A 23797-nucleotide genomic window follows, 5' to 3' on the forward strand; every position below is an offset into this window, starting at 1 on the left:
GACTTTAGTCGGCTGACGAGATTAAAAGACTTTGAAGATATTATAGCGAGTACAAATTAGTGCTATGTGGGAAGGCCGGGCAAATTAGAACGGATAGGCTTTTCCTGTGGTTTGTAGCCACACACATACACAAACAGAATCATGAAAGCGCACACACACACCTGTCTCTCACATCTCTGACAGCTCGCAACATCTTCTGACAAGCATACTTTAACCAATCCACTCTAATAGCAGTGATACTACAACCGACTGAGCAGCACGTGCCATTTATTTCAGCCTTTGGTAGCTAAAGAATCATATAAGACACTAATAATGTTGCTAATGAAGACATTTGTACAGTAGGCCTACAGTCAGAAAGTCGCTGTATGTATTGTGCTAGTGGAATGAGAAATGAAAAACACGTTATCTTCCATTAAATGTGAGTATTTAGAGAGCATCTGAGATAATAATAACAGCCAAGGGACGTTCTCAATTGCTGACAATAGAAAATTGCAGAGAGGACACGGGTAAATATACCTTTTTTTTTCAAACTACATCAACTAATTATTCATCCTCTCCTCAACTCTCTCCAGAAACAAGTTAAAAACCTATATTTTCTAATGACTGTTATTGTCTGCAGTGCTGATAAATGCATGACAATCTGTAAATTGTAACTACCACTGTCATTACTTCCTGCTATTTCCACCCATTTCAGGCGTTCTTTCCATCCCTGCCAGCATTTTCATCAGTCAGCCTCCCCCAGCCTCAGTCCTGTGGCCATCTGCTCTGTTCAGCTGGCACCATTGCCACGTTACCAGAGGCTCGGATGGAGGTTTGTGCGTGGATGGGTGTGTGTGGCAGCCGCTGTAATAGAGTTTGGCTCAATGTAATTAAAATGCTCATTAAAGTTTGTCAGTGGTTCAACTTTGAATATCATCTTTGCCAGAAACAGCAACTGTCAATGTTGGTTTTACATTTAAGTAAGGGATATAATTTCTGGCAAACAGGTGTCTGAGTGACACCACCGACACCTGTGAAAAAGTGATAACCTCACTAGTAAGAAACTAAAGGAGCCTTTGCTTTAATGACTTACATATATACATGTAAACATGTATACATATATATAATCCAAATGACCCGAGTCAGGAAATGCAACAGAAAAGCTTGTGATGACTCGTGTTTGCCTTCTTCCACCTACTAACAGCATTTCTTTTTACCATTGTTGCGAGGTTTCCCTACCGTAATGACTTCAGCTCTCCAACCATAACCATAACTACCAGGACACCTCAGTCCATCAGATCAGGAAATGCTCATAACAGTATTTCTGAAGAGTTTTTGTCAGAGTTATTTGATGTGGACATGTTTCTTAGCGAGCACCAGTCAGAGTGGTGTAATTATCCCCTCAAGGGTAGAGTAACTTTGCACTACTTCAACTCAATTCAGTGTAAAAGTGTCCCTGAGGTTCTTAATTTGAAGCTAGGGAAGTAGCTGCTACTTTTATTTAGAATTAAATTATAGAGATGTGCTCTACACTATATGTTAAGAGCTGTAATGTTTACTTTAAATCACTCAATTCTACAGAAACATTTGTGGTTATTGTTGAGTAAACAGTGACAAATCCATTGATTCTTTATCAGGATATCTTCCTGATATCTTCCTGCAGCTTTTTATCATATCTCTGGTTAATACACTAACGTTCTTGAAATAAACAGCAAAAAACATACAAATTGCAGAGTCTCGTTATAATTTTAACACAAGATATTGGTCATTTTAAGATAAAGTACAAAAACAAATCCACTGTTCAGCACTTGTGTTGGATTAAAGCTGCATAATGTACTTTAAGTTAGCAGTAGCATGAGATTAAAATCAACTCAATCAATCCATCTCTTCAGTGTGTTTCAGGTATTGGCCACTCTCAAATAATAAAAAATTAGACCACATAAGCTACGAATCAAGCAGAAGTCATCAGAAGGGTGAAGGTTTCAACCTGCAGAAATGATTGTGACTAAATAGAGAACACCAGACTGGGAGTCACTTAGCATCGCCCATTAGCATCTCACCTTTTGTCCTGTCCCTTTAAGAACACCTGCTGTACATTTCCCACACCCGAGCACAAGAAAAGGGGGATGGTGGGGTGGCTATTGCATAGTTGAACTTGCCCTTATTGAACAACATTGAGAGCTCATAAACTCCTATATTGCTTTATGGATCGTTGGCTCTGCAAAGATGAGCGTACTTCCTCTCCTTTGTGATCCTCCATATTGCTGTGGGTACAGGCTGTGTGGAACAGAATGGCAGTGAGGGGACCTGAGCTATGGTGATAAATGAGATTTGCTGACCACACACACAGATGAGTTATTAGATGAAATGATTTAGGAGCGGCTACAAACTCAAAGGAAGTCCGCGCGAGGATCTAAAATTGGTCCAATCGATAAGTGTATGTGTGTGAGGATTGTTTTCTCTCTGCGTGTTTGTGTGTGTGTGTGGAAATGAAAGGTTAGCGGGCATCTGTAATAATCTGTTATTGAAACTTACTTGCAGGTGTGTTTGTGTGTGTCGATGTGTGCGTGCAACTGTATGTCTGTGTGTGTGGTGATAAAAAAAATCAGAGGGGAGAGGTGAAAAGTGCGGGGAAAACAACTCTCAAAATCCGACAGCATTCACACACAGACACACAGACAAAGAAAGAACAGCACTTATTCAGGGTGAGTAAGCAAAGTAAAGCTAGGCAAAGAAAATAGAATTGAACAAAAGGGGGGGGGGGCAGACAGAGAAGAGAGAGACACTATCTTGCATTTGTGCATTTGTGCATTTGTGCGAGTGGGAATGACGTCCGGGAGCATTAGCATTCATATCGACACACACTACTGTAAATGCTCTTTTCTCTGGGCTCATTTCAAAAGTGTCTCGATCCATCTGCTCTTCCTCTCTCTCTCTCTCTCTCTGCTGCTAATTTCTTTTTCTCTGCCCTTAGCCATCCATTTCTACGTGTCTGCCCTGCTTCTCGCTCCCTCCATTCTACTTTCTCCCAGGCTCAGGGGTGGACATTGTAAGTATTGAGCTGTTGCCTTTTTTCCCGTTAATGCATCAGGTGACACCGGGCCAGCGTTCACTTGACAGCTCTGGCATGTGTGTGTGCCCATGTGTGTGGCCGAGGAAGCAGATATCTGCCAATCAGAACAGAAGGTGGAACATCTATACAGCTGGGTCTTTGCAGAGGCAAAGACAGGTGATGCAGCCTATTGACTAAGCTCCGGGGACACACACAGAACACAAAGTGAGAGGTGTACTTGACATGATAGTAAACATGGGGGGAAAAGTTTGTCCACCTGAACTTTTCAAACTACTTTGGACTGCTTATCTGGATGGAAACTGAAAACTAAAATAAAGCTGAAACAGCCCCGAAAACTACTCCAAAGAGATGATGGACAAATAAAAGAAGCTGCAACAGACCTCGAAAAAGATCCACCATGAATAAAAATAGATGCAAAACTACTACAGATATGAAACACAAGTAAAATAGGTGGAGAAACAAACAACTAGATGTAAAATGACCAGAAAATGCTACAGTGGCGCCACATACGTGCTCCTCGGGCACCATTTCAACCAGTCCTCCAACTTAATGACCACATAGGTCATTTGTCTTTATCCTGCGATGCACCGGAGCATCTCCTGCATTAGAAGCTCTGTGACTGGATATCTCCTTTCACACTACAACATCTTACTGCTTCTACTTTTGCTGTTTTAAGTGTCTGAAGAAAGAACCTGCACTGTTGTTGTTCAGGACGATCTTAAAAATGTGACTGATGATCATGAACTGATATTGATCGGCGGTAGAAAAGCAACAAGGATGACCAAGAGGAAGACCGAGAAATACAGCGTGAGTAGACAAATACAGAGAAATGAAACATCCAGCAGAAAAAGAGAACAATAGAAAGGATTCAGTGCCTTTACTAGAGAATCGGTTTCCTCGTTTACTTTGATGCTGTCCTTCTAACACACTATGTATAGTTTGAAGCTTGTGCTTGAACATAATAAAACTTCTTAGCTGTATAACCACGTTTGGTTGTTGGCGTGTCCCTTTAAGTCGTTTTTGTAGCTGAAACCTTCTGAATTTAATCTCCCTAAACGTGATTACAACTTAATCCAGTTTCACACCATTATTCCTGGAACAGTAAAACTGGTTTAGCAACAAGGATGAAGCCTCCTCGCGTTTTTAGAAAGCTGCAGTGATTAATGTAGAACAGGTAAATGTCTGTATGAGTGTGTGGGTGCGTGCGCATCGTGGATTTGGACTGCAGACGCCATTTCTGATATATCCACGAAGTGAGAGATGGAGGCAGACAGTTACCTCCTCACTTATTCTCACTGACATATTGAGCTGTGCTTGTTCTCATTTCTTACTTCGTCTCTTCTCCTTCACACCCCTGCCTCCTTTTTTGGCTTTCATTCTCGCTGTGTCTGCTCTATTATCATGTTTCTGCAGTTTTAGACTCAGACTTTTTTTTTTCCATCGGTCCTCAGCTCTTACACTTACACTTTTACTCTTTTCAGATCTTCTCTTCATATGTGACCTTATGTTCTGTTTGCATTAGCATCCATTTCCTACAAGTAAGAGAGTGACAGCAAAAGCATGCAGCTGGTATCAATGGTTAGGTGTAAAGTTTTAATCTGATGCAGAAATGGTAGATCCTGCCTCTACCAAAAAAAAAAAAACCAAAAAAACCAACAGAATCTAATATAAAAGGAAACAATTAATGAATTTACATTGAATGACTAATAATGACAAAAAGGGCAACTTTGTTCTAGTTAGAGTAGATGTATGTAAAAAAATTTAAACTTTAATTTAAATATTTCTCTGCTTCTGGGTGAAAAACTCCTCCAGGTGACTTCATTTCCTCTAAATGATGTCATCTAGATGATACCTAGTTAGAAATTGGTGAAATTGCCCGTTAATTTATTGAAACTTTGGGTTAAGGAGAAAAAAAGAGTAGAAGAGAAAAAGTCTTTTCATTGACCTCCAGAACTCTTCTGTGTTCTAAACTCTTCCTTCCCCTGAAGCTCACTACTCACCACTATTTGTTTCTTTCATTTCTGCTGGAAAAAAACAACAAGATTTTGAGCCAAGCAGAAAAAAAAAGAGCGTGTCCATTTACACCGTGGACACACAGTAAGAGTTCTGAGCTGTGACCAAGGAGGTGGTGCAGCCGCTGCGGAGGTCAACAGAGCGACATGAACATGACATGAGTAAAACAGAGCAGGTTCAAAGCTTTGGCCCAAGGTCGCAGCTGTGTTGACCGGACAGTGGTGATTTTCCAGCACTGAACAGCTACAGCAGCAGTTCACTCTGTGACTACAGTACAGCTTCACGTCCCGTTTTCAGTTACGCTAACAGATTATAAAAGTCTGTTTGTTACTCAGAAAAAATACCTTGTTTTGACCTGATCAGTTGTGCATGGTGTTGAAGTTTGTAGCTTTCATTTTTAGGAGAACAAGGGGAAAACATCCAAACGCACGGATCCTGGATCTGACAGACACCATTTGGTTGAATGTGTGATGGGAACGAGCAGTCCTGCTGTGAGGGGGGAGGAATGTTTGAATTATGTACCTCCTGGATATTTGTATGAGTTTAAAGAGGCAAAGTAAGGGAACGAATGTGAACTACAGTGTTTTTTGGGACCCATGGTCAAAGATGTGATGCAGAGAACGAGTTCAGGGCAAGACCACACAGAACAGCATGACCTCTTGAACACCTGAGAGGTGAATAAAACCACTTCTAGTTTTATTCTTCTTTATTGCAAGAGCTTCAGGTCAGTTGGATCAATAAAGGTCAAAATAGTATCGGGCTATTTTTCCTGCTTCTAGTGTGACCCTGCTCCCAGAAATTCACATTTACGCTCTCTCAGTCACCTTTCTGATGATTCAACTGTTTGCCAATCAATGTTTGACCAATTATACTATGAGTGATTCTTATTAAACTTCCCAGTAACTGAATCTACTATTTGTCTTTAAACTGAAAAATGTCCCAGTCCAGCTCTTCAAATATCTTCTAAAGCCTGATCTAGCACATATTTTGCATTTAGACTATAATTGCTGATCAGTTATGTGTTCGTGGACAAACTGATTTAAAAGTTAATGCTTCCAGAACTTTTCAGTTCTGCCTAATAGAAGCATTTTCAGAGTTGTCACACAAAAGGACACATTACCTGCTGTTGGCAGTGGCTTCTTGTTGAAACACACCTTTTTCCAGCACACATGGTGGGAGACGAGTTTGTTTAGAAAATGCAAAAAAATTGCAAACGGTGAACCTCCACATTCAGAGGACAACTACACCACTAAAACAGACAAACACAGGACACGCTGACTCTTCCTTAGTTATTGGATTCAGCGGAAAACGTCTCAGTTTGAGCTGCCGTTCCATCCAAGAGGAGCCACTATCCATCCCTTCATTACAAACCACTCACACATCCCACAGTGCAGCAGACACACTCCCACACACCTGGCTTCAAACGGCCCAGAAGCCTGGACCACATCAATGGTGGACGGTTATTACTAGGTCCACCAGCATTCATTCTCATCATCCTCATCTTCATCATCCTCTCTGTTGCTCAGAAGCCTCCACACAGTCCTGAGGTGGTGCTGACGAGGCAGCCACACATCTTATGAGCTCAGGTCTAACACGGATGAAATGAAGAGAGTTCATCCCAAACTGAGAAAAACCACCTACTCTTACAAAATGACTGATAGCACAAATTAAACTCCAGTGTGGGCTTTTTGCTCTTGGTTAATAGAATGGTAACATTTTTACAGACAGACCTAATCAAATATATGACAATCCAGAGATTTCTAAGTATATTTTAATACATACAAAAGCTCAGTGTGAGCCCCCCAGCAGGCTTTTTTTTTGTGCTTATGTGAAACCATTCTTTTCATATATAAGGAATTTAATTCATGCAGTTCATTCAGTGCGACCTTAGATTCATGGATTGAAAGCAACATCTACAGAAGAATCAGAGCCAGATACGCAGAACTACAAAAGACTTGTAACAAAACAATTACACAATGTAGACTTTTCTATTTTCAAGTTCTTCATCGCCATTATAAGTAGTATGACAATGTACTTACAAGACAACAGTAGCGTGGGCTCATCGCCTAGTAAAGTGCAGTTTAATTAAGACACCTGCTGTAATGTGATCGTGACAATAAAGGTCAAAGAAGCCACATGTTCAACCAATCCAAGGGTGAGGAAAGCCGCCCAGATACAGCCTGACAACCAAAACCCAGGGAAAAAGGTTGGTTAATTTCTGATTCACCCTTATAAAACTTTTAACACTTGTGAAGACATACTGTTTATACACCCCCCCATGAAAAGAACACATTATGGAGCATTTTAAACATTAGACATCAACCCCCTGCCTGGGATGTTAAATAGCAGAAGATTTGATGGAGCCACCCCTTTAGGAGTAATTTGACCTCTCGGTAGCAGAGTCCTACCTGACAGACACAAGGCCTCCATGTAAAAGACATTTTCATTATTTTTTGCTTATTACAACGCACCCGCTTCCCTGTGACTTTAACTTCAAATTGTCCCTGACAGCTCTGGGTGGCTGATATGGGGCCAGTGGGGGTTCAGAGCCATCAATCATCTCTCAGCAGGGTCTCCTCCCCTTCATGCTTACAGACTGCCCTCCTGTAGCTCCACTCACCCCCTCCACTTCTTTGTCCTCTGATTTTTGTAACTATTTGGTTTTTACTCCTTGAAGTTGTCGTTCTTTTTGCATTTTCTCTCTAGATAATTTGTCCCCTCTGTTTTTCTTCTCTGTCTACCATTGGACATTCCCACGTATCTTAATATGTAATAAGTCTTCGCTTCTTAACATTTTATAGCTGTCCTCAGACATGGATTGCAACTGCGAACTTATCGAGACATTAAGATGCGAATGCAGCAAAACACTTTACAGTTGTCACAGTTGTGTTCTCTCAAGTACATTTACATTTAGTGATTTGGCAGACACTTTTATCCAAAGCAACTTACATTACAAGGGTAGGCTGGGTAAGCGTAAGAAGGTCTTGTCTAAGGACCCCTACACAGCTGGGATTCAAACTCCAGTCTCCCACATGCAAGGTGCTGATTTTACCACTAAACTAACCAGTTGCTGTTATCTGCTGCAAGTAGGTGAGAACGCTTCTGACAAGAAACAACTTCTTGTTGCTTTCTACCTGTGTAAAGGGGAAACTTTCAGGGAATCAGTTCTGAGCATTGTCCAGAGTTCATATAAAAAAACAGGTTATTTAATGTTTGAAACACACAAACACACCATGAAAAGGAGTGTGAGAGTCTCAGGACTCAGACCTGCACAGATACATTTGTAAAACGCACAAAAACACTGGACCTCCTCTATCAAAAGGGCAATAATTTCTCAACAGGCACTAGGACATCACCTGCTACACTGACATAGGTGGATGGCAGGGTCATTTGTATAACAGATGTAAGTGTGTGTGGATGTGTGTGTGTGTGTGTGTGTGTGTCAGACGCAGGTTTAATGACCCGTCTCGGCCCATTTTCAGCCGGTGGCTTCTCTTTGTGAGGAAATGAGGTTTGTAGTTAATGTAGCACAGAAGGGCTGCCTGTGATCATGTGTATGTTTCTGTGTGTGTGTGTGTGTGTGTGTGTGTGTGTGTGTGTGTGTCAGTTCCAGTGAGTTGGCTCCAAGCAGAATATTAGTAAGAACCATATGGGAGGAATCATTATGAAGAAGGTTCGAGAACATTTATGCCGTGAGGCCTGTGTTTCAATATCGGAGCTAGGAAAGATACGCCTTCAGTGAAAATATGAACAGAGAGTGTGTGGGTGTGTGTGTGTGTGCACGCTTATTTGCGATTGTTCGGGTGTGTTTAGCTTCACTCTCCTTTTAGAAATCACATTATGGTTTGTGTCCATGTTGCGCAAGATTCACTTGCTTGAGTTATTCCAAACACAGCAGTTGCCTTAAAATTGTGTACAATGTGAAGTGGCGTGTCACAAACACAACATGCCAGAGAGATAATGAAACACACACACACACACACACCGATTCAAACACACACTTACAGTGCACAACACATGAAGTCTGTACTGTCATTTTGACCCTAACTGAAAAATACAACACACACACACACACACAAACAGACCACTGCAAATGCAAAAACGTCCTCATGCACACATGCGTGGCTGCACATGTAAACACACACACATACACACACACACTAACAGTCAGAGGACCGGGGGGAAATTGGCCTCCCAGAGGAGGAAATAAGTTTGGGTTGGATGTAATGAGCAACTGAAAGGCAAATGAGCCCTTCAGTGTGAACGGCCTCTATCTAAACCCAGACAGCCTGTGTCAAGGGAGGCGCTTTATTGCTGAGAGAATCCAAAATGTCATTCATCTCTCTGTACTCGGTCACCAGCCTCCCTCCCTCTGTCTCCCCACCACGTCATTCCACTCCACTGTCATCTTTTTCGCCCTCCTCCTCTTCCACTCTCCTTCCCATTTTTCCCAACCTTCAGTCAATTTTCTCGACGTTGTTCTTTCTCTAGACTTAGTCCTTGTTTGTTGTCGTTCAAGGTCTGCCTCAATTTCTCGGTCCCTCCCTCCCGTCACTTTTCAACTTCCCCTCTTCATCTCAAGTGTAAGTGTAACGAAACATCAAGTGTAACAAACAGACTTTTTACAGTTAATTAAAGTGATTAAAAGTAAAGTGCACCATTCACCTGTACTGCCTTTACTTGCTGCGGGTTGCAGGAGCCGTCCAAATTCGCAGCATCTGGTCCAGTTTGAATATCATTGTTTTCACACCCTACACAACATATTTCTTACCAGGGGCGGTTCGAAGATTTCATCCTTGAGGGAAACTTCACTACTGTAAAACATCACTACTGATGTTAATCTCTGTTAGGATTTCCATCATGTATTAGCATCAAGCTAATAGGCTAGTTTTTAGCATTCATTGTCATTGTATATATACTGTTTACATTTTGATATTGTTGATTATTAAATATTTTCTTTTGCATTTTTCAGTTTTGCAGTGTTTTCATTTGGGACACAAATAAACGGCCTTAATTAGCAACTCTTGTCCTCAATTTGGAAACTGTTTACCTACCTGCTAAACTGGACACGCACATTGAGGGAGGACAAAACGCGGAATAGCAAAGAGAATAAAAACGGAAAACCTGGGTCATTTTCGTTTAATCGACATGTCCTGCATTTCTTAGTTGTTTTCATTTTTATTTTAAAAGGTCAGGGTAAAGCCCCCTTAAAAAAGGGTCTAGAACTGTTTCTGAACCCTGTTCCTTACACATATAAATATTTCCAACACCGTAGCCACTGGCTGCCACACCGTACTACTTACTTTCTTATAGTTATTACTGTCATTTGCATGTTTGTTTCTCATTTTTGTCAATTCTATTTATCGATTGTTTTGGGCTCTGAGCACTTCTACAATGCCGGTGACCTACACTTTATATTGGACCCTAACGCCTCCTGTACATACACACTGGACCAAAGCTGCTGACGTTGCTCTGCCAGCATGTTACTACAAAAAATAACCACTAATTAACCTAGTGGACCTGTTTTGTCAGTATACCTGAGAAGCAGCCACACGACATGTTATGTTAAGCAGTTTATTCAGGCACACACAGCAAAACCTCAAGACAAAACTCAAACAAGCAACAGACAAAATATTAGATTTCACTAAAACAAGTATATTACAACATCATTTCAGTGAAAATAACTTCTGGGAACTTCCCAGACTGTTGTAACAGAATGTGTGAGAGGAGATCTTTTGTTTTCCTTTAAAATAATAAGATCAAGGCTTGGAACAGACCGAGTTTGGAGTCTGGCTCTTGACCATGGTCTGTAGCTGTAGGCGCAAAATTCAATGGAGACAATTGGCTGAAAACATGGCAGCAGCATCAAACAGTCCGACACATCTTGAACCGAATCCCAGTCTGTCAAAAATGGCTTGAATAACCAAAGCCTGGAGTGAAATATGGACTATTTTGTTTACATAGCAGGCCAAAATGAACGTCCAACCGAGGCACCGAAACCCTACTGTGTATGTTGACATTGAATTCATCCAAGTCAAGCGTGAGCTCTGGTTTGTGACACTGCTTTCACTTCACAGATACTCATTTATCATCTAATATCACAGTTTTCTGTCCTCTGCTTTCGTGTTTTAGGTTCTATGTCTTTACAAAATGCTCCTCACTTTCTCCTCTACTTTCACTCTTCTCCTGCTCTCACCACATTTCTCTCTCTTTTTTTTTAATTCGTGCGTCCACTCCCATTTGTCTTTGGCAAAATCAATAACCATTCTCTGCTGTGCAGCAGTTGAGGGATGTAAATAGCAGAAATCTGACATTCGCAGGATATAAAACAACAGGCTTTCGATATAATCAACAGCAGTGCTGGTGCCATTCCTCAAACAATCCATAGCCTTATTAAAAAGGGGCCAATAACTTAGCCATATGTGCTGCCAATGGAGGGTGCATGACAATAGTGTCTGATGAGTCAGGAATTGTGGGTATGACAGGGTGTGAAAGGATGGGATAGTGTGAGTGAGAGTGTGAACAGCATGGATCATATTTTCTTTTTGGATTTACATAGCACTGTTGACTCGTGTTCAATTTAGTTGCTGCTCTAGACTGGACTAGACTATGTAAGTATTGTACTTTAAGCAAATCATGAATATGATCTTGATCTGTTTTATTTCTATTAGTGGATTAATCTGCATTCATTAGTCCAGTGAACAGGCACCTTCGATAGCAGCAAAGATGAAATGATCAAAATAATTAAATTGAAGATCAGATAGTAGAAGGAAGACAAACAGGCAGAGAAGTGAAGGGAAAAGGTTAATACAAAGAGAAAGAGATACAAAGGCCAGAGATCAATCAGTGAGGGAGCAGTCGCTGCAACTGAGATGAAAACTGGGCGATCTGATGTGTTTGATGTAAAAAAAGAAACGCTTGTCGAAGATGTGTGGTTATATTTCATGCATTTATATGCATTATGTGCACATAATTTGTGCATGTGCAGTTACAGTAAAAGAAGTGTGTTTTAGCTCAAATGTGTGTGTGTGTGTGTGTGTTTGTAAACTTGCAAAATATACAATAAAGAAGGCTTTTCCAGCACTGTACTGCAGGCTGTGGAAAGGTGGGTCTGTTTTTTTCTCAGCTATGTTACATTATGTGTGTTTGGTACATGTGTCCTACACAGTGCTCCTCATATAGAAAAATGTATGTGTGACTGTTTGTGTGTTTGTGCGCCTCCGTCACCAATCAGCCAGCTAGTTGTCAGACGCTCAGCAGGAGAGTCTGTCTGTGTGAGTCAGTCTTTTCCTCGCTGCCTCTCCTTTCAGCTCAACCTGCTTTCACATTCTCCGAATGAGGAGAAAAAAAAAAACTTGTCTTGACCTTTCGGCGTGGCCATCAAAAGCAATCGATAATTATGAAATTAAATGGGTTATTGCGCTCCGTGCTAACTGAGGGATGGTTATTGCTCATTGGGGTAGTAATGAACTCAGGAGCTTGTGAGTGATTCCACTCATCCTCTCTTCCTCTATCTCACTGGAGCCAAGAGAGGACGGCATATCATTGTAATACTGGAGTAGTTAATGCAAAAACAGACAAAACTAAGATTTTCTGCTTAGTGTACAGGCATCAGCTGTTTACCTTGAACCTAACTGGCTGACAAATACTAATATAAAGGCAAGTATCCAGACAATGGACCTTTTCAGACTTTGCTAACAACAAAGTTGGTACAGTTGTTATAACATAAAAAAAAACAGCAGAGCTCACACGACCATAAACATGTCACCATTGAAGAGCTTTTAAACAACAACTTAATATGCATTTTATTTCTCTGCACAGCTGGCTCCTTTTTTGTCATTCATGCCTGACATACAACAGTTTTATTTGACAGCATAATGGAAAAATGTGACCAGGTTTCACTCTGAAGCATAGCTCCGTTTTTACAGTACATAGAAAAGGTTATAATCTGTTTATCGACAAAGGCATGGAAAATGAGAAGTCAATAGAGGTTTGATTTAAAAATGAGAGGAATATACTTTAACAAATAACCCAAAGATGACATGATGCACAATACATTTCTTTCCAGAGAAGGGAATCAATAGATATTGCTGTTGTTTTTCAAATGCCAAGAATCACTGCTGAGGGTTTGTGGCTAGTACTAAGTCTCTTCATTAGCTGAACCCACTTCTACTTTAAAAGGTTGTCAGGAGCTGGACCGACTGCAGCTCACATTGGGTTGAAGGACTAGACAAGAGGTCGGAAGAATTTGAAGTAACTGGACAACACCAAGAACCTTTTAACTCTGAGGTGACCGTGCTAAGCACTTAAACGCTGTACCACTGTGAAGGTACTAGCATACCAAGGTATTGTTATGATCGCAATAATGATTCCTTCTATCCATCTCAACTCACTGTGCGTGCATCTGTGACACATGCTAAATAAAGTCAAACATTCAGGTGCCGTCTTTGTATCAGCCCTGATATAAAAGGTCAATCACAAACAGAGAAATCTAAAATAAAAGCTAATCTGTCTGGAAACTAACAAGCAGGTCAACTTAATATAAAGTTTGAACTGAAGTTTAATGAACTTGTTTTCTCACTCATATCACTGATCAGTTGTTTTGTCTCTTTTCACAGTCAGAGAGGGAGACGTTTCTAAGTTGAAGATTAAGTGCAGCCTGTAATATATTTTATGGCACGATTAAACTGTACATAAATGCATGTAAAGTTTTAATCTGTAAAATAACTAAGATTTATTATAGTGGAATAAAAAGAGCACTTATAATTATAGATAATGTGAATACTGATCATATTTTCTAAAATCTACTGTACTTAAGGTACCAATCTACACCACCAGCAGCTTACCATGCTTTCATTTAACATACTTTACTGCATAAGGTGAATGCTTCTAGGTGACTACACACACCTATTCTACCCCCTTGGTTTTACTCACTGTGAGACTACTTAAAACAGAATCACAAATGATTTAAAAAATGCTGTAATGATGATTTTCCAGAAACAAGGACTTTGCATCCTTACAGTATTTTGTGAGGCTTCCAGCCTGACCCTCACCCCATCCTCTCACCGCTCCCTCTCATTTAACTTGAAAGCAGAACCTCAACTACCAAGGCTTAATTGCTTCTGATGCTTCAGTAACAACGTTAAGAAATGAACTGCAACCTTTCTTTAGGCAAGTGACAATGTAGAGGCAATCAGTGTGAAGAGGAAACACCACTGTGTGATGAGAGCTTTATGCTATACTGAATGAATAATTTAACCCAAGTCATCACTATTACACTTTTTATAGGAGGTTAAATTAAGTGTAGCTTCAGATCCACTGTAGAGTTGTTGAAACTTTAATACTTGTTCTGCAATAAACCACTAGTGCATAGTTTGAGATCAAATTTCAACCTTGTCAGAGTAAATCTTATACAGCTTTTTGCAAAATGCCAACAAAGTTTTATGACCACAAGCACTAAAGTCTCAGATGATCCAATTTTCAGACCAGTAGAAGAACTCCCTGCAGAAAAAAATAAAATTAATGTAACACTTTGTCTCTGTATAACACAAACAGAGACACAAAGAATTAGCTTGAAGATGTCTGACAATCTTTGAGCTTGCAGAACTAAGAGGTTGTGAAGAGAAAAGAAACGCAAAGCCCCCTAAGTTTCTGCTTGTGTCTTCAGATTAATTCCTCAATTGATTTATTATCTTTCTCAACGAGCTTTCTCACATAGCACAGTATGTCAAGTACTGGTAGCTCTTTAATGTGTTCAAAAACGTTTTAACCAATGTAGTAATTGGAACTGCACCAGGAAAAACCAAGTCTGTCATATGTTTAGATCAAACAGAAGCTTCAAGATGTCAACAACATGCAAACAACATTTTTCTTGTGTGACATGGGAGGAATACTCTGCTACAATTTGAAGGCTTACTTTTCTTTTTAAATTGTATTCATCATCGTTTTTTCTGTAAGTTTATATTTAATTAGTCAAACTTTATTATTAGCAATTAGCAATTTGGTGAATTTAATCTACATTTAAGGAAGGTTTGCAGGTTGGGAAGCTGTTGAGGTTTCACACTTTTCCATCATAATGTGACAGTATTTCTTCTAACTTACCAGTTGTGACTCTAAGTCTGGCTGCACTCCTCGATATCGAAGGTGATACTAAGGGCTGAAGCACTGCCTACTCCACTGCAGCTGGATTTGACATGAAGAAGCACAAGTGGGTGGAAGGTAGGTGAGGAAGTTTCTTCCCATCCAAGCTGACAGTGTTGACAAATGACAGGGGAGTGTGTATCTGAGGCGGGTGTGTCTTTTTTGTGCAAGTAAGCACCCAAGTAATAGAGAGAATAGGAACGACAGGGGAATGAGAGAGGGCAAAGAGAAAGCAGGAGGAGGTAGGGAAAGAGCTTAGTCTGCCTTCAGGGGGAATACCTAAGTGACGGGGATGAAAGGTAGATATTTTCACAGGTGGGCTGGAGAAAGGAGGAGGAGGACGAGCGAAATGATGGAGGAATGGAGTAAAGAAAGGTAGAAGAGGGAAAGAGAGGGAAAGGTGATGGAGGGAAGAGTGTGTGGTCTCTGGGTACTCCAGCTTCCTGCCATGATCCATGTAAATGTAGTTTGGTTAACTGGTCACTCTAAAATGTCCATCGATGTGGATGTGAGTGTAAATGGTAAATCTGTCTCTTAGCCCAGTGGTCCAGTGATAGACCGGCAACCTGTCCAGAGTTTACCCTGCCTCTAGCCTGGTGAGATGGGCTCTAGCACTTCAACAACCTAAGGAAAGTGGTTGAGATAATTGATGGATATTAAAAACATCTGGTTGGGGCTTAGCTCACTAAGTAGCACATTCTGCATGGCTAATTGATAAAAACAAACATTTCGTTTGGTTTTACTTCGAGTTATGTGCCAGGCTATTTCTTGTTTCTGCTGGTGCCCTGACTGCCTCACAATGCCATCAATACATTGGGAAGTCACTGCAGCCAAGCAAGACAATGAAAGAAAAATCCAGCACATAACCCCAAATATTGTTTTTTCAGTTTGTGAGAGAGCCCCCCACCCATAGCTGCTTCCCCCTGCTCCAATCTTTTCATCAAGTATCTGTAACAGCAAAATGCAGAGTTGGTTCTGTGATACACATCATCATCCCTAAAAAACAATCTAAGAACAAACTACTAATTTATAGAGTTTTAAAGGTTTACACTTTTTTTTTTTTTTACTTAACATTACTACGCCCATCATTTGCTCAGTTTTGTTGTCCACCCATTCGTCTCTGTCTGAGTTCCTCACTGACAGTAGAAAAGAAAGCACACAGAGATTTGGCTCCCAGTCGATTTAGTTGGAAAATAAGCAAACAGCCTATTTGCCAGACTTCTCAAAACGCTGTCACAGAGATCTGCCATTTCAGCCAGTCAACTTCATTTCAAAGCCTGGGCTTTATAATTGCTTGCCAAATAAGTTAAATGGCAATTTTGGCAATTTGTCTCCACACCGTCGAGGAGAGCAAAGTCAGCGAGAGTTTAACACTCACGACCTGCAACTGTTTAAACAGTCAATTTCATTCCATTTTAACATAAACACAGAATTTTTTATTTATTTCTGTTCATGTCATTTAGTTGGACCTTCATCTTAAAATATATGGAATGAGACCAAACACGTACTGTATAATGAGATCCAAGTCAATTTCCTCATTACAGACAATGACCTGCTGCTGGTTTCATTACAGTAATACTGGGAGGATTCTCTGGATCCCTGGTCTCAAGAAGTCAGTTCTAGTTGCACCACCAGAGCTTAATTAAATCTCTGATCATTAAAAATGTCTCTTTTAACCATTAATGATAATTCAAACACTGGACATGGCATGAATATTTGATATATGGTCTGGCTGACGCACCATCTCTGTAGAATTGTCTGCAGAGTTCAAATCTTGCAAATTCTTCACAGAATATTCAATACAGAGGTAAATTTCTGGAGGAACCTAATTCGTTTTGGTGCCCAGGTCAAACACCGTGTCCTTCGCAGACAACATATACAAACGGGCTTATACAGACGTGTGTCCAGACAAACTCTTTGAGGTGTAATAACCCCGCGCTGCAGTTCTGCAGCTTAGCCAGGGCACATTTATTTTCTTTTACATCTTTACCTTAAGTGACAAAGCCCCAGTAGCCTTCTCAATTATGTTGTGCAGGTGCAGTCAGCAAGAAAGAGTAATTGCACTGGGTGTTTGGAGCTCCCTGAGACGGATTGGAAGCTCAGGGCAGAGCTGTCAGGTGCTCCCGATGGACTCACCAGGTTGTGTGTGTGTTTTATACTGTAGCTATGTGTGCTCCTGTCACACTGCAGAAAGAATAACAGTATGTTTTCATTTTGCATGTGCATGTAGAGCACACCGTCACGCTCCCATGCACGTCGTGCATATGCACAAGCATGGGTATGATGTGCATCTATTAACAAACACCCGGCTGTTTGCGCTGGCTGCATCTTCTCGCCTGGCCTGACAACTGCATCGCACCGACCTGCTGGCACCCTGACAGTGACAGTCGAGTCCCCGGGACCTGTCAGCACCATCACACATGCCCTCAGGCTCTTGGAACCTTCTAGATGCTTGGGCAATAATGCTGCAATAAGCTCCTTGTTACAGGCATGTCATCCAGCCTCAAGGGACATGCTGTGAAGGCTGGAGGGTCACAAACAATCAGCCAAATAAGAAGTAATTTGAATTAAAAAATCCCATAACAATTATGGAAAGAAAGGAATTAATAAAGTGGGATCATGGAAGGTTTGAATTCAGATTAAGGATGAAAACATCAGAAGTAAAGATGATAGGAATGACCTTAATGGTTTAAATGGAACTTATTTTTGTGATAATCACAAGGGCATGCAAATAAAGACAAGTTTCTTCTGTGTTTGCCCAAGAGAACAGGGTAAGTGAAGGCTCCTGAGCTTACTGCTGGCTTTTATTCAACACGCAGAGCTGTCAACTCCTACCACTGCTTCTCCCTGTCTGACTTGATTTCGTTTGGATAAACCTTCACCTATCCCCAACGGCCCAATTGAGACTTTGAATCTGCCTTTAAAGAGAAGTGAGGTTCACTTTTGTGTCGGAATTCAGCAGAGACAAGCCAGGAACGGGAGGAAGCAGGAACAGATGGAAGAAGGGTTGTGCAGATTTTTTGAAAATTTTAAGCAATTTTTCATCAAAGTTCTATCCTGGGGACAGATATGAGAGTTTGTTGATAAAGTATTGAACTTTATAACTGTATAGACTAAATGTGGGGGTATAAGTGCAGAGATAATTAAATCTCTGGTGAGTTAAATAAGGGTGAAGTTAACATATAGATGGGCACAGGGGAGTTTAGCCCACTGCTATTTGCACTTGTAGCTGCTCCAAAAAAAAAAAAAAGTCTCAATGTTTCACTAACTTTTACTGATCACATCAAGTCTTCAAAACATATAAAAGATAGAGATGGAGGTCTGTGCATGCCCTTGCAGCGATCACTGTTTAGCAGTGCAGTCACGAGGTGTTGGCGGCAGGAGGGGAAGAGAAGGAAAGGTTCTTTGGGCGACGCCGCCACCTGCTCCAGATGTGGAATAAGGCACAGATGTGCTGGTTTAATTAGCCTTGCCAGAGGTGCTGCGGCATGATTACCCTGCTCCACCCCAAGAGAATGCCTGTCGCAATTGTGTGTGTGTTTGCGTTTCACGGCCTGTGTACAGAGAAAAGAATTTGACAGCAGAGTAGATGGAGCCGGAAACATAATAGTGCGTCCATGTGTGGCTGCCTTTTTTTCTGTGTGAGTTAGTTTGAGAGCAGGACTGAGGTGCAAACTGAGACAGAGAGATGAAGCAAGACAACAAGGAGTGGAGTGCATCGGACGCAGAACAGGAAGAAACATGATTATGCATCTGGGTACAAAAGCGCGTGTGTGCGCACATCATTGCACGCCTGCCTGCTTTATGCCTCCGTGTTGCTCAGGATATTCCATCTGCCAAGCAAATCTGAATGACCTAGTTGAGAGTGAAATGCGCCATAAAGGAGCTCTGATGGACGAGGGAGAACACAGTGCTACAGTACATCCGCGCGATCGCACTCTCGTCTAATGATGGCCCTCACACCAGAAACACCTTTAATGCAGGGTGCCGTCGAGAAGCAACACGTCACTCATGTATCTGAACATCAGAAATCTTCAAATGACTTTCTGAAAAGTGCTGCTGACACTCACACCTTGTCAGGAGAACATCAAGCCTTTGTGAAAAATATAAACCAGGGAGTGAAAAGTTCAACAGAATGTCATTTTTCAGAGATTTGATTGAAAGAACGCTGGAATATTGAGGCTGTTTTATTGATGCATTTTCAAGTATCTGGGTTAGTCCTGTAATTATAAAATCTCTTTGCAGGTTTCACTAAGCTAATGTCTGTGAGATTACACAAGCCTGCACCAAAACACAGAGGTGCACAGGCACAAAGACGCACAAACTGTGTCAAACTACAGCAGTTGTATCCGAGTTAGACAAGTCGTCCTGTCTGAGTTGCTTCTGTGTGATGTTAATCTGAAATTAAGATAGGAGATGTTTTAATTAGCGAAGCCCAGGAGATGTGGAACTCTCTGTGCCGATACACACAGACACAAACATTCACTGGGGAAACAGACATGCACTGAGGGCAGAAAATATATTATTTATAGATTCAGCAGGTATTATACAGTATTAGCAAAATTTGAATACAGAGGAAGGAAGTGAGCGGTGAGCAGGGGGGAGAAGAAGAAGGACTCACAAATAGTACATTTAATGGATGGACGAATATTTGAGGTGTAAAGGCAAAAAAGATGTTCAGTAAGATGTTCAGTAAAGAAATATCTGGGTAACTGACCTGTGTGTGTGTGTGTGTTTTACCAACCAACTACAAGCACATCAGTCCCATGGGTGTGCACCAGCAAATCTCAGTTTGTTACATCCATTAACCACAAGTATCAACTGATCCAGTGGACACGCACATAAAAAACATATGCCTCACATAGACACATAGCTTAGATTCCTTCAGCTGTTGTTGCTCTCATGAAAAACATGAAACAATAAGGTTGTTTCTGATGTATGAATGTTTGCAGCACAGCTTGAAATGATGATTTTGCAAAACAGCCCAAAACGCTAAAAGACTATGATGATTCAAATCAGAACATCCTCTAGACAACTCCTAAATAAACTAGCAGAGGGATACTGGCAGCCAGTGCCTTAGATTTAAACTCCTATTTTGAAAAGCACAATCTAATCAAGCCATGAAAAGAAAAACAGAGGCAATGAAGATTCATTAGATCAACAGAAAAAGATAAAAAAAAGCATTTGTTTGAGGAGGATACAGCAAAATAGAACTGTTTTTATTCAATTCAAAGGCATCTTCTAATTAAATACAACCTGTCAGTGATGACGGGATGTTTGATAACTGGTTAAAGGAAGACGTCATAGACCACAAACTATAGATAGATCGAATTTGATAATGGGAAGCCAGTGAGGGATCAAGGGTCCTCGGTTCATTTAGAGATCAGAGGGAAATCACTGTATTCCCTCCACTAGTAATCAATAAAACTTTCTGTGAAGTGAGAAGTGTATTTTTCAACCTAAACTTCTTTCAATGCTTTTCATTTTTTCAACCAAACTTTTTAAGGACATTTCAAGGATTTTAAAGGCTACTGGAAACCCTGACATGGTCCATGAGATGGGCTGCTGTAAGCGCTCTTCCATCTCAATAGAGTTGAGCAACAACCGCCCCCAAAACTGCCCGTGTGGCAGCAGAGCTGACCCTGAACACAAGGCTAGAGAACTGAAAATAGCAGCTTTTTGCACGCCACTGTGTCATAATTCTAAATGAATGTGAGAGTTTGTCTATTTTCAAACAGGGATTCTGATGAAATGGCCCCATAAAGAATGAAAAATAGCTTCTCAAAACAGTTTGCTTGCGCACAATTGCCCCCGTAGGTAGATTAATTTCCTCCCCTGCACAGAAAGAACACAGTGTATGTGCCTACCAAAACAAAGGAAGGGAAACTGCTATGGCATCTTAACAAAGGACTGACTTCCAACCCTAAACAACACTCTATGATATATGTGTCATATAGCACATGTATAAGAATTTTACTAGTAGTCTGTACAACTGGAGGTAGAAAATATGAAGCATCTCTGTGGCAAATCAATAGTGAAGCACTGAGTCCTTTGGGAGTTGAATTAAATTGAAGTTTATTTCATAATACTGGAATTTGATTAGCATGGCAGACTTCTACTGCACCACTGTGAAGCATCTTTCATTATATCCTCCTGTAATCTTTAAATTACAGCTGTCAATATGATTTCAATATGTTTTCAATTCAGAAGCTCTACTGAAATTAAATCTCTATTCATCCCAAAGCCACAGCCACACACATACAGAATCACCAACTAGCATTTGTGCTAACGACGCCATTATTTAAGTAAATTATTGTATAATTAGCAAATACTTCTAAGTCAACATACCTGTCTTCACGTAACATATGGATGGTATTAATGTGAATTCTGCATCTTACGACAAAGGAGTTGTAAGAGTTTGGAGGAAATCAATTTTTCTTCATTAATATGCAAATTGGTAGTTGAGAAGGAAATCCATCTACTCTACAGGAAGCACATGAGGTGTGACACCTTTCCAGCACGATGACGCAACGACCTGCAAATGTGCCAGGGGAGATGCTGCAAAAAGTAGGAAGTTTTCTGCACTAAACTCTGCCTTTTGTCTCTTTTCTTCCCGAGGGCCAAGCTTCACTTTTCGTCTTTGGTCGAGAGTCAACCGAAACAACCTCCCTCACTGTATCTCCATCTTCACCTGGACGATTTACGATCCCCTCGCTTCCGTTCATTTAGTGGTGTGATCTTCTTGTCATAAAGCATGTGTGAAGCCGGTGGTGGGACAGGGGTGGCAGGGAGATGCCAATTTATGAGGGTGGGCAGTGTAGACAGAACCAGTTTTACAGCTCTGTGATTTATACCGAGCCCAGACGAGGCATTCAGTCAGCGTTTTTTTTTCTTCCTGTATTGGACAGATGGTGCGGCTGCACTGAGGACAACAGCTACAATGACCTTAACCTGCAAAGCCCTCCTCACACCTCTTTTCTTAAAGGTACTGTAATTTGTGTTTGCATCTAGGCCACCCGGGTGTGCAGCTTGTATCATTTAGGCAAACAGCTCTGGTCCATCCCGTGCCATTTAACAGAGTGAGTGGAACACAGAGAACGTAAAGGTGAAGGTCAAGTTAATTTGAATCCAACGGGGGACAGATTAACTTTTGAAGCCCTGTGAGGAGACGTCAAAAGGCTAAGAGTCTTTTTAATTTTATGTTTCACTGATCCGACATGTGGACACGACCTGCTGAAGAATGAGGCTCAAGAATGTACAGAATTGTTTCAAGGGACCGTGAATGGGAACAAATCACGAAGGAAAGCTAATAACATAATTAAGGAAGCAGGTTAATACTCAAAGGTTTTAGACCTGCAACTGCAATTAAACAAGGGAAGAAGTAATATTTTCTTATTTGGGACCTTTGCTTAAAACTACAGTGCAGTAACTTCTTAAAAACTGTCAGAGATACTGGGTTAGTAAAAGGTTTGAGCGAGGTTTCCTCTTGTAGCCAGTCAGAGAATGTGGATTTTTTCAATATAGTGCTATAATAGTTTATAATAGCTTCTTATTTATTGAAATTCTATATAGATTTGGACTGTCATGAAAAGCCAGCATGTTTACAATGACAAGATGTTCTGAGAAGTATCCAGAGAATCGACTGGTGAGGGGAAACATCTTTTGAATATGTGTCAGAAGTTCCAAACTTAAACTGCTATTTTTATTGACTTGATCTGAACTCTACAGGCATATTTTCCTTTATGTTTTTTTAAAAAAGGAACCTGTTTTGGTTTGAGAGCTGGTAACCACAGAACAGGACGCATAGATTGCTAACACACCAACTATTTCTATTTTATTTATTTTTATTAAAACTTCCTGTTTAGTTGGGTGTAGTGCTCAGTAGGGATGTAATAAAAAGCTGGCTCTTCCACAAAGGCTACACCTGTAAGCCTGCCTTGCTGACTTTGTTCTGCATCATGCCTGAGAAGATTTGGACTGGGTACAGTAGCTGCTGTTTCCAAATGCAGCTGCCAGTGTATTTCCACCTCCAGTTAAAAGACTTCTGTATAACACTTGGCAACAGCAGCGAGCGAGACAGAGGTCACACAAGGGGAAATCAATCCACTTCCTCCAAAACATAGAAAGTGGCTTACCGTTTCACCCCCAGCGGGATACACAAATCCATTCCTACTCTTTCTGTTGTGCTCTCTCTCTTTCTGTCTCTTTCGCCAGCACTTTTTCTGCACGTCTATCTCATTCTCTCCCTCCTTCACTCCTTCTCCTGTCCCTCCCTCTCTGAACTACCTGCCCTTCCTCCTCACATCTAAGAAAAATCTGCACCTGGGAGCATTTTGAAAGCACCTCACTCCTGTGAAGTTCAAAAGAGAAATATGTACCATCTCCTACGCTTGTTTTTGACTCTTTGCTAGGCGTCTTGAGGGACTGAGGTATACTGTAGGTACAGGGGCTGCAAGGGCAGCAGTAGAGTTTCACATGTGTGTAAATCTACTTTTTTATCATCTTTCCTTTTGAGATTTTAATCAACATAACAGTATTGGGGGGAAACAACAAAGCATCACATTCCCTGGTTTAAAAAAAAGGTAAAAATAG

The 23797-nt window shown here is 40.9% G+C and overlaps 1 protein-coding gene across 1 annotated transcript in view; it reads right to left on the reverse strand.

Moving 5' to 3' along the window:
* The window catches only part of LOC113164835 (receptor tyrosine-protein kinase erbB-4-like), a 213877-nt gene that overhangs the window by 104585 nt on the left and 85495 nt on the right, over nucleotides 1-23797 (reverse strand). The gene's annotated exons all lie outside the window — the stretch shown is intronic.

Source organism: Anabas testudineus, chromosome 2, assembly GCF_900324465.2.
Source record: "Anabas testudineus chromosome 2, fAnaTes1.2, whole genome shotgun sequence".
In the NCBI taxonomy this organism is placed as follows: Eukaryota; Metazoa; Chordata; class Actinopteri; order Anabantiformes; family Anabantidae; genus Anabas; species Anabas testudineus.